Below are 13,078 nucleotides of genomic sequence, written 5' to 3'. Positions count from 1 at the left end.
TGTCAGGAAGTTAGATCGTCGGGAGAGACGGTCTCTCCTGACGACGTAAAGACCGTCAGAAGTTCCCCGGGAAAACTCCCAATTCCGTAAAGGTTGGAACTCTCGACACCGAGTGTTAAACCGTCGGGAGTTCAGGGAACTCCTGACGATTCCTCCCAACACCCGTCGGCGGCGTCGGAGAGGGGTCTGATTTAAACCAGACCTCTTCTTTCTTCCCTACTCTCCCTATTTTTTTTTATTTCTCCCCCTCTCAAAAAACCCTAACCCCCCCTCCCCACCGCCGCCGCCCCTATTTTCTTCCTCTCCCTCTCAAATTTTTCCCTCTTTCTCCCATTTTTTTCATTTTTCTTCACCATTCTTCCTCCCTCTCTCCATTTTCCCATAATTTCACTTTAACTCCCATTTTCTCTATTTTTTCCATCCAACTTTTCTTCCATTTTTTCCATCAAATTTTTCTTCCATTTCTCCCTTTTCTTCCATCCTTTTACACTTTCCATTTTTCTTCCATTTCTCCCTTTTCTTCCATCAATTTTTGTTGTCGCCGCCGCTACTGCTGCAATCAACTGCCCACCGCCGTCGTGGTCTCCTTGTCGGTAATTTTCTCATTTTATTTTATCTTGTATATTTATTTAAACCATATGTGAAATGCCCATTAAAATGTGTTAGATATTATATTTGCTTTTGTTAATTTTCTGAAATTGTTGTACAAATCATGCCCATCAATATTATGCCCATTAAAATCTTATTTGAAATTTTTAACATTTTGAAGATGTTGAATAAATGAAAGTCCTATATTAATCAAAAAAATATAAAATAAATCTTTAAACCTCCAATTTGGTACTTAACGCATTTAATATTTTAAAAAAGTTTAAAGAATCTACTAGACATAAAACTAAATTTTGTGTCTGATAGAAAATTGAACTTGACGTACTAAATAAAACATTTGAAAGTTGTTAAGACAATTTAAGCGGTCTAGGGATCTATGTGTTTATTTTACCTTAAGAAATGAAAATTATGATACTCAATACTTAATAATACTTTGTACTTTGTCCTCTAATCCAGGTTATTGTTTTGAATTACAAGTTGGTCAAAAAATATTTATTTTTAAGAATGAATAAAGAATGGATTAAACTAAGGAATAAGTTATTAGTGGAGTATAGAGAAGGAGTATCACAATTCTTAGATATGGCAAGGTTTCATGTTAATGATTCTAGACGAATAAGATGTCCATGCAAGAATTGTATGAATTCAATTTGGGAAAAGCTAGATATTGTGGAACGACATCTCTTAACATATGGAATATCTCCCTCATATTATGAATGGATATATCATGGAGAGCCAGTAAACTTATCTAGAAGTCATACAAGTCATTCAATACAGGATGTTCAAGTAGATAGTATATATAGTACTACTGTCGAAGAAAATGAGATGTTGAATCTTATAAACGATTTACAAGTTCCAATTGAAAATGAAAATGCAAATGAAGGAAGGATTGAGAATAATGAAATGTCCTTTAATGATCAAGAAATAGATACCACGAACTAATTCGAGGATTTAATGATCGAAGCATGTAATGAATTTATACCTTGGGTGTTCGCAATTTTCGTTCTTAAACTTTTTAGTGAAGTTGATGCATATCAAAGTTCTGAACGACTAGAGTAACAAATTGTTTGACATGTTGCTGGAATTGTTAAAAGCAACATTTCCAGCTGGCACCTCTATACCTACTTCTTTTTATGAAGCCAAGCGAAAATAGCGTGATTTAGGCCTAGGTTATGAGTCTATACATACGTGCAAATATGATTATGTATTGTATTAGAAAGAGTTTGCAGATTTGCAATAATGCCCTATTTGTGGTGAGTCTCGGTACAAAGTTAATGATGGCAAGGGTAAAAAAAATACCACATAAGGTATTGCGTCATTTTCCATTGATGCCGAGATTAAAACGATTGTTTGCATCAAAAGAAGGCGCTTCTGACATGAGATGGCATAAAGATAAGCGAGTTGAAACGGAGGATGTATTGCGACATCCAGCTGATGGAGAGGGGTGGAAACATTTTGATCGTGAATTCCCTCATTTTGCTTTAGATCCTCGAAATGTTCGTTTGGGATTAGCTTCAGATGGCTTCAATCCGTTTGGAAATATGAACACTTCTTTTAGTATGTGGCCTGTGGTGATAATTCCTTATAATTTTTCCCCTTGAAAATGCATGAAGGAAACAAACTTCTTCATGTCTTTGCTCATACCTGGTCCAAAATCTCCTGGAAAGGAAATTGATGTTTACTTGCAACCGTTGATTGAAGAGTTGAAAGAGTTGTGGACAATTGGTGTGCGAACTTATGATTCTATTGCTGGAAAGGAAATTGATGTTTACTTGCAACCTTATTATGGGATTTAATGACTCGCATACCGAATGACTTATTTGGGTGAATACAAAAAAGGTTTAATCAAGCATGCAATGAGTGAAAAAAGATGATAGTAATGGATAAACGTGGCGTCTTCTGGTGATGAATTTAAGGATAAAATTATTCCATGTTAGTGAGAGTGGCGACTATGACGGATTTAACAAAATCCGTATAAATAGAATGGAATATAGAGGTTTATGGGTCGTCCGATGTAAGATACGAAGCCACATAATTGTGGATAAGACTTATCACAATTTATTTGATATCGAACGTTAGATTCCATGTCCAATTCATAAGGCTGTACTTGATAATGGAAGCAAGGAAATGCAGATTCATCAATCTTCAGCCAAGCCAAGATATAATGGCCGTAAACTTTTACTAGTGTGTTAATAATATATCACACAATTCTGATAAGCGCAAGATAAATGAAATCGAGAAAGTGCAATTTTAAGACTGAAAAAAAAAGTATTTTTTCAATGTACACGATAATATAACAACTAAATAGTTTAGATCCTAATATGAGATGTGAAATTAGTAATAATTATGCAAGAAAAAAACCACTTAATTTTATGTGAACAACTCATGTGGTCAGCGGGCACATCCATTTTTCGAGTTTATTTCCTTGACTCTATACAACAAAGGAAGCAAATCCTTGTATCAAATGAGGACTCCACCGGCATTGTGCGTATAATTTTATACTTATATGAATTTCTAGTGCAAGAATCAAAAGAAGCTAAAAAACTCACAAGAGCGTTAGATATAACAATAATATTATGGTTAAAAACTGCTATACACGAAGTCAATTAACAAAATTGAGATGAGAATCAACCGAACTCTACATTTTTTATTGTAATAGTATTTCTACTAAGTTACATCTTGTGTTCTACCCTAGACCTTATGATCATCGGGTAAATACTAACTATATGGACGGAAATGTTGTAAATCGAGGAACCTATGAAAGATTTATGCAATAGACTAGTAATGCGAAGGATGAGTATCTTGAAAAACGCAGCAACCAGAATGTCGAATTAAAACTCAGTCTAGAGGCTGTCATGATTCATCATCCACGGAAATCTTTCACTCATTCAATCAAAATAATATACGGCTAATCATATGTTTTTTTAGCCGGCGCTGTTGCCGGCGTGAAGGACTAAAATGCAACGTGATTGCAAACTGAATTATGGTGTAGTTGTGTAAATTCTTTGTGGTACACGGATCATATATAATGTTGCTGTTGAGTATCTCTTAATGTACTCGAGTAGATAACTCCTACATTATGATCTTCTGGCATTTGAAACACCTGGACGACTCACGAAAGAGACGATCATTATGATACTGGAAAAGATATTATCGGGATAATATAACAGATAAGGAGACTATCTCGAGAAGCCTATTTTCGAAGTGTCAAAATGCCGACACCAATATCCGATTAAGAAGAGAAGATGTGCGTGAAAGCTATACTAGTCTGAAGTAAATGGGAAGCAACCAAAATGTGAACGATATTTGTTATCGGTAGTATATACGCTGTGAACTATCTTTGGAAGTTATTGGCCCACAACAAATCGCAAGTAGAAGAAGCTCAGAGATAATCATAGGAAAGAACAATTAATATTGCAGTCAGACACAAAGAGACACGATCTCTCTATGGTTTTGATTTCTCTCCAGGTATTACGAGTGGGAAGGGCCTACCATTGATGAACGTGGGAACAATCGCATAGCTGGATTCCTGCCGGATAATGTATACTAATCGTGGCTGGATTCTCTATATTATGAACCGAGGAAGAATAATAGCATGTCATAATCCAGGAGGAAAATCAGTGATATCATTGTTGGCCGGATACAGAAGTAAGACTCGCATACTTCCGGGCGAACTGCGATGAATGTAAATTATATTTAGAAGAGAATACGTACCGTTTCAATACGTTTTGTGTTCCCGAACATTCTCTTCAGCTGAAGAAGTTTGAACTACACCATGTGTTTCCCATTTTTCTCTCTGTGATCAGGCTCCCAGGATAATCCGAAACGGTTATCGGTAATTATTTACTGTCGACACCTAATAGGATGGAGTATAGAAGAGCTTAATAAAGGAGCAATGTGGGTCAGAATTGGGTAGAGAATTCTATTGAAACATCAAACAAGTATTATAACGAACATACTAACCTAGGGAGAACACAGAACCCCATGTACCGCCAAAAAGGGTGAAAGCGCTTATTATCTAATATTTTTTATCTGTATATTCCTAACAATTGACCTTATGAGGACGGATTAATCCTCCCTTTGATATACATAAAATTGAAATCAATTTGTAGTGCAGACCCATCATACTGTGAAGGAGTGTATGAGTGTCAGAGGTTATATAGAAATGTAAGTGCGCTCTCCTGGACTGCGTTGTCGCATAATGGGCTACTCATAGTGATACTGAATATAACATCAATCTCGAGACAATGGTATGAAATTGGTCATTTATGTCTGATATTGTGAAGTACTCCACTTTGCGTTACGCGACAAAGAACAACTGTTGCGAATGCCAGAATGTGTGCGAACAACCTTGTTCTCGTAGTTGGTCCCTTGTTCTTGACAGGAGTAACCGTCTATATCAGTCCACTGAGGTGCTCCGAAGGAATAAACCTAAACTGTGCCGGCCCGGAATATTCCCTCGATAATTATGATTATCTCTATGATAAGACTGAAGTAGATGCGTTCGATCCGATGAAAACAATGTGATTAGCATTGAGCATCTAAGAAGTGAGATGTCTAAATTTATGTCAAAATGGGTGAAGGTTTAACGGTTTTGTCCACACATTGAGTAGCCCGTTGTCATAATATAACTCAAAACCAATCCAGAAAGTCGCACCTACCGCAATAATTAGGATGGAGATTAGGATCCTTCTAAGAGGAATGGCGGCCGGATCGAAGGCCAAAGATCCAAAGCAAAGCATGAACACAAAGGTGGCAATAAAAAGTGATGTGGAAAACGCAAATCAAAATGTGTACACACACAAGGGGTGTTTTGTTTGAAGCTACTCGAGCAGTATTATTGATTTCCAAATATGCGAAGGTAGGAAGACTGAGCATTGTCCTATTATTGAAAGATGATATAGTGCTTCGACAAAAGATCAACAATAAATCCACAAAGCTCACTGTGTGAATTTTAAAAGTTTTAGTCCAAGACGATATCATCATCTATTCCCATCCATATTTAGTACAATGCCGCCCTGAAAGTTACTTCAAAACCATTCCTCGCAGGAGTCAGGAACCAACGCGACCCCAATATTTGCATTGGGAATGACTTTTTACAAATGATGCAAATAATCATCACCAAAATCGTAAGAATCTAATACTTAGAGTATGTAAGAGGCAGCTCATAAAGAGTAAGGAGACTAGTCCAAAATAACGAATATGGGATGTTACCGGAAACTGGATGATGTTGAAAACGCACAACTAAATTTTTACTAAGAAATTGTTGTTGGCGTCCGAGTGGATGAACATTGAGGAGGTTACTTTATTAGCAGAGTTGACGTTGACCTACAGTTTGTGGAAAGACCAAATTATTGTACATGGATCCTGATTTCATAAACGATGATGATGAAGAACAATTATCTCCCAATTACAGTTCAAGTACTTATGAATAATTTGAATAAGATTATAATGATTGAGTAATGATGATCTTACTCGAGATTCTCTTTTTTCTCTAGCTTACCATATTTATTGTTTAATTTAATATTGTTTTCTCTTTTTTATGTTTGTATAGATACGATGCCAACCCTATAGGCAACGTAGAGGCTAATGAAGAATTCCAGGAGTTTATATCTATGGTAACACGTATCTTCTGCTGGTGATACTTTAGGTTAGTAATATTGGAAATATTATTCTGTTAACTGAAATACATCATAAATGTGTTTAAATTTTTTATTTTCAGATAGTAGCTCAGCATCCAATCAGAAGAAACGGAGAGCATTCGCAGGACATCGAGTTGGAAAGATACGTCCAAAAACATGGGAGAATTACATTGTGATATAATGAAAGGGAGACGAAACTGATATCTCAAAATTCGGTACGATTTAGTAATACGATCGGTATCGTCGTGAGATCTGCATTCCAGTTACGTACATTTTTACTGAGGTTCCAAACGAGTTCATAGAATTGGCTAAAAGTCAATTAATTGGTAAGTAATTATAAGTTATTCTTTACAGTCATGAACATCATCTATGCTAATTCTTCCTCCCTCTTTTGTAGGCTCATTTCGAACTTTATTTGTCCAGTCAACGACTTAACCTTTTTTATAGAAACTTCAAATTGCAAAACTCCTTCAAAGAATTTAAGCAGATTTGCATAGACATTACAGAAAATGTGGAGATCTCTCGCAAGTACGTGCTAGTTTGCTTAGTTAGCTTAAAAATAGCGCCAGAAGATTGGTACTTTTTGTGTGACTGACTGCGTTAGAAGTGAAGCGTTTCAGATACAATATTTATATGGCGTCGTATCATTTGCCTGATTTACTAATGACATCACACTATTGACATTTTTTATTTCCACCTTCCAAATGTAACGGACAATATCTGTGACGAATAGGAAAATAGAGGAAATTACCATTCAACCACGTAGGTTGGATCGAGTTCATTCCTACAAATTCCAGGCTAGAGTTGCAGGCCCAAAAGGAAGGTCCGAGAAATTAAGGAACCGTGTTGACTAATTTAAGGGGAAAACCATAGGTGGAAAGTTTTGTGAACCGACGCGGAAGGGATCTGTTCAAATGCACACGCGATAACCTATTTATCTGCTTGGTCAAAAACAATTAGCAACCAAGCAAAGATAGCATCGGTTCTGTCAACATATTTTCTCCACAATCTTTAATCTTCGTCTTTCTATACTGTGAGGATTCTGAGTTGAAGCAACTATCGGGCCCTCGTTTTTACCTTAAGAGAAATTAATGAAGATCAAGTTTAGCTGTTCTTGCAAAATGTACATGTATGGACCTACTATACCCAATCCGCAACCTCCGCGCAATTCAGCACAGAGAATAGAGGCTCTCATCCGAAATCTGCCGCCATTAATAAGACAGCGGATGAGAAAATCCTGTGGAACAACGGCAATTGGGGGTAGCGTTGCAAGTGAACCCTCTCAGGCGGATATCCAAAGACGTTCGGTCTATCGGAGCTAAAGACTCAACAAGATGTAGAAGATCAGATAAGGGAGATAAATCCTGAATCTAGGTTGTGTCATCAACATAATAGTCTGCGATCACATGGAAGATAATTTGAAAGGAAACGGGAAGGGAGGAAGAAAAGGAGAGATTAGAAAGTGCAAAAGTCGAAAATTAGACCAACCAGATCACAAGCTTGAAGTCGGAAATAAAGCAGAACAAATCGATTACCTAGAAGATCTGGCTCAGAAGGATAATGCACAGAACGAGGTAAGGAAGAAGGCCATAATCAAACAAAATTGAAAGAAGGAAAGAGATGAATGAAAAAATGATTGAAAGAGCAACCGTGGAGCTCTTGTGTGGACGTATTACCAGCTATGGAAGTGCAGACATCCCATTAGGGTAAATGGATACAAATTACGATAATCTAGATGTATAGTGGTCGTGATTTAATGAGATTGCTTTAATGCTTGTCACTTTCCCAATTGGCTTAAGCCGAAGGCTAAGAAATGTGTTATAAGATTTATATTAATTATTTGTTGGATATGATTTAAGTAAGGGTACGGACGTTTACCAATCGTGTCCTTATTCAAATTATGATAGGTAAAAGCTGAGATGGCAAGATCCATGTGTAGTATATCAATATTGTGTCAAAGCTTAAATTTGTAGTTTTGAAGCGAGGTTTGATGTGTATTTAGGAGTGATCTGGGCTTCCTATTAGGCTATCAAGTTTTCTGAAAGTGTGACATAAGTTACAATACAAGATAAGTCCTCAGAGTCCTACCTGATGATCGACCTCTATAATCTCTTCTGTCGCCTACCGTCTTCTGGTGTGTGAGTGCAAAAGATAGTAACTAGGCTAAGTAAGTTAACCAAGAATATTATTGGCCAGTTTATCCCACCGATAGATGAGCGCCGTATTAATCTTAGCAAATGTCTAATCTGTTATTCGGAGTCTGTCTGGGCTTCCCATTAGGATGAATTCTCTTAATTGAGTGAAGTCTTGTGGGGCATAGTACTCTGATGTGATCCGACTATATGACCTGGTCCTAAGGAACTCAAAACATAACTTACTTTGATTTTTCCTGCTTTCAACCTATTTTTTAATATATGATCCACACTATTATTAACTTGTGAGGCATACTGTGCCAACATTCAGTGACTCTGCTTAATGTGTGCTAGTACCAGTATTCTCTCTCTCAGTGTATGTCTATCAACCAGTAGTCATTATGGTTGTACTACGGTGAATGTTCGTACTGGCTGAATATCTCTTGACCTTGTGACTTGCATTATTAATTTCCTATGTCTTTCCACCCTAGCTTGACTTCATCATTTTCTCTATATCAATATGTATTGGTTAACTCTACATTAAGTTATTCATGTCTCGCCATTCATTTAAATTTGGGAATTTGACCTTTTTTTTTCTTTATAAATAACAAGTTTCGTGACATCAAACCATATGTATGATGCAACAATATGAGAAGAATAGAAGGGTTCATTTGATGCAATCTAGAACTCATGAAAAATAACTATATATGCTCCACAACAAACATATTTAAACACACTATAAAAATTAACGTTGCCAATAGAAATTATCTCGTATATGTGAGAAGACCTACTATATGTATTCTAAGAAGACGTTTCTGTACCAATAAGAAATATTAGAAATATGAAGAAATTATAAAGAATAATTTAGTATAGTCTGATGATTGGAAGTATGGCTAATGGAAATAATGTGAGAATAATTGCAGCTTATTATCTCTATCTTAAGCATTTTTTCTGATCGCGTATCAAAATGTCAATTGAGTGTGGTATTGAGATGTAAATTCTATATTTACTACACTAATGAGTAGTATGTAATGATTATCTTGCTCAACAGCTAATATTTAATGCTAAGATGTCTCAAATATTATGAATAGTTATATGGAAGATCAATAAAACAAATGAATCCTTCCGTGTCGTGGAAGAAAGAGCCACCGACAGAACTAATAGAACAATGAAGAACACTTTGTTCACACATTAAACTAGGCTACTTCTGATGTTGTGATTAAAAGATAAGACGACATTCATGGAATAAGGCATGAGAGTGAAGAAGATTGCTGCATATGATAAATTATTCGTCAATGAACGGATCGGATACAACGACCAGTATTACAAAGAAGAGAGAAGGTGAAAGCAGAAAGAAAATTGAGAATGAAGCGGAGTTCTCAAGTGAAGGATAGCAAGATATGGTCTGATGCTGGATAAAAATCTTGCCGCTTCTAGAGTTTTCTATCGCTTCTAAAACAAAAAGAAACGATATACAGTTAATTAAGAGTACATAAATAGGCCCTGCCGTACATGACATGGACTCAAGCATTAGCCTATGTCATGTGTACTGAAGGATTCGCAAAACCATCAAATAGTGATCTATAACCTTCTAGCCAAATATTTGGTGTGCGAACCACAAATGGTAGCTGTTTTAATTACCGTGCTGCCTTGACATAAGCATCCAATATTGAGTATTTAAGCTGTGTCTATTCGAAGAAAGGAAGATTAGTCTATATATTTAGACAGCTTGTAAGTGTCGATTCATTATTCTGATAACACTGATTTGTGGCGAGGATTAGTCAATCTCGATGGGTCATGATCCCACATCTAATGTTAATTTGGTTTGTTTGGCTTAGATGTATGGATACAGGCGAGAAATGTGAATGATCTGGGTAGATCAACATTGTCAGAAGATCTGAGGTGATCAGACAGATAGATTAGTTTAGATATAGTTTATCGCGTTCCAATAACTAGACACTCTATTACTGTATCTTGTGTTATCGTAATGATGTCTATATTATGTGTCAGAACTCGTGTTAGCGATAATTGTAAATCTGTCATTAACTATGTTGAAATATGAGGAACCTGTGTCTTAGTCCAGTTTAGTGATATTAGTTAAGAGTATGCCAGCTTCTCTACATTCTGACCTCATATCATGTGTTATCCAAGAGTGTATTTATTAAGGCATGAGATACCAGAAATTTAAGAGAACAGTTATATATAGTTTGACAGGATATTAGTCTACTAATTATTATGTGTATAATTAAGATCTCTTGTCGGACAATCCATGGTAATAAGGATCATTATGTAGACCGGTGCTTACTAATCAGCAATATACTCTGTGCTTCTGCTAATGTATGCATCGCGATTTGGATGTGTAGTGGATCGGAAGACGACTACCAGTGACTGAGTATAGTCACCTGGTCAGCGGCGTACACAAAGACTACTCGGCAGCAATTCTCTTTTCCTCGGACATTTAATAGTGGGATAACCGTGCAGAGTTTATTGGAGTATGGGAAGTACTGTGAAGAGCTTTGTAGTGACGCTGATAATAAGAAATAAAGGGATTCGGAACTAGATGGTATATAACGGATCCGGAATGAAACTTCACGCACAAACGGTGGTTCATATTGAAATATGAGGACTTATCACTATCGTCATATTATTTAAACATAATAAAACCGCATGCTGTGGCTCTGCAATGCGCCGAGCATGTATCCAGAGGTGGCATGATATGGCAATTCTTTTTCAGATTTTCATTGAGGACTCGAGTGGAAATAATATGGATTGACTTCTCCGTTTAATAGGAACCACTTATGCAAGTTTTCCTGGCCAAATTTGGGAGAAAATTCTTTGAAAAATGTGAAGAGACGAACCTGCGTGCTCAATTGGGAAAAATGTCACTTCATGGTGAAGAGGCGTATAATTGTTGGGACACAAGGTTCTCCTGAGAAGGGTTGGAGATGGACCAAAGCCAAAGATTGAAGCAATTAAAAAACTCTCACCTCCAAACCATGTGTTGAAGGTTGTGGCAAGCTTCTTTAGGGGCATGTTGGATTCTATTAGACAATTTTTTAAGGACATTTTCTAAGAAGCATGGACCAACTAAGTGCGTTGTTAAGGCGGACAGGAAATTAATCTTTTGACAACAGATTGCCTCAACGCATTCAGAGTATTTAAAAGATGCGTTGATTACCGCACCCGTTACCTAAATTGCCGCCAAGATTGGACAATGCCCATTTGAAATCATGTGCCGACGCAAGTGGCGACGCGATTGAGGGCTGCATTAGCGCAAAAGAAGAAAACCATTTTTGCACCCCATCGCATATGCGAGTAAAACTCTAAACCTTGCCAAATAAATCTAACCACACTTGAAAAAAAAACTCCTGGCTGTGATTTTTTAGTTGGAAGAAATTCAGGGGCATATCTGTTGAACAAAGGTACTCATTCATACTGATCACTCAGCAATCCCAAATATTTTAATGACAAAGAAGGATGCAAAGCCAAGGTTGATCAGATGGGTCTCCTCTTTTTCAAGAATTTGATATCCGAATAATTGATCGAAAAGGGGACATAGAATCAAGTTGCGGATTTCACTTGTTCAGATTGGAAAATCCCGAAGTTCATCCGCAATGAATCTGATGTGATGTTTGTGTTTCCAGATGAGCAACTTGTTTCCATATAGAAGGAACTGCTCTAGTATGCGGAACATCGTTAATTATTTGGTTTTGTGGAACAATTCCCTGAACGATTACACCTACCATCAACAGAAGAAGCTCAAGAATGAATGCCAGCCACTATATGATGAGTCGAATCTGTAATAATAAGAGTGCAGTGACCAAATCATTCAATTATGCATTTACCAACGATGCTGCTCAACAACGCCATATTGTCACAATGGCACGGGACTCACCTTATGGTGGGCACTTTGGAGAGCAATGTACTGCAGCCAAAGTCTACAAAGTGGATTCTTTTGGCCTTTCATTGTTTAAGGATGCTTGCCAATTAAACAAGGAATGAAAATGTTATTGAATGTTCAACACACAGCAACATTTCATGGAAAGACACAATGCCAATGAACACTATCCTGGAGCTGGAACTATTTGATGTATGGGGGATTGATTTCCATGGGACATTCCAATCTTCGAACTAGTAGCCACTATATTTTATTAGTCATCGACTATATCTCCAAAGTGGGTAAAGGGGCAACAGCATAGCGCAGCAAGCTTGGATTACGACAGTAGTCTTCCGAGTTCCTGAAGAAAATATTTTCACTCATTTTGGCACTCCCCATTGCCATCATAAGTGATGAAAGGATCACACTTTGTCAATCACAATGTCAATGATGCTTGCTGTGCAAGTACAATTCCTCCAACAAAGTGGCCACCGCATACCATCCGCAAACGAATGGCAAGCTGAAGTGTCCCAATCAAGAAATTAAATTGATACTTGAGAGGTAGTAAAGCCTTCACGAAAAGTCTAGGCCAACAAAGCTTGATGGGCATTGTGGGCATACCAGACCGCATTAAAACACCCATAAGTCATGTTCCCCTATTGCACTGGTATTTGGTAAGGCTATGTCACTTGCCTTTGGAGCTAGAATATAAGGCCACATGGGCGGTTAAGAAGCTGAATTTTTGATTTGAAGAAGGCCAGGGGAAGCTCGAAAAATGCAACTGGTCGAGCTAGAAGAATGGAGGAAACAATGGGGGGGGGCAT

At 37.2% G+C, this 13,078-nt stretch overlaps 1 long non-coding RNA gene across 1 annotated transcript in view; it reads left to right on the top strand.

Annotated features, from left to right (window-relative positions):
• Positions 1-469: 469 nt before the first annotated feature.
• The window catches only part of LOC120087888, a 13,992-nt gene continuing 1,383 nt past the window's right edge, over positions 470-13,078 (top strand). The window contains exon 1 of the long non-coding RNA XR_005484720.1: positions 470-593. This is a non-coding gene — a long non-coding RNA (uncharacterized LOC120087888). The remainder of the gene's footprint in view (positions 594-13,078) is intronic.

The sequence above is a fragment of the Benincasa hispida genome, chromosome 10 (assembly GCF_009727055.1).
Source record: "Benincasa hispida cultivar B227 chromosome 10, ASM972705v1, whole genome shotgun sequence".
In the NCBI taxonomy this organism is placed as follows: domain Eukaryota; kingdom Viridiplantae; phylum Streptophyta; class Magnoliopsida; order Cucurbitales; family Cucurbitaceae; genus Benincasa; species Benincasa hispida.
Note: the sequence above shows the minus strand (reverse complement) of the source record. Positions and strands in the feature narration are given on the sequence as shown.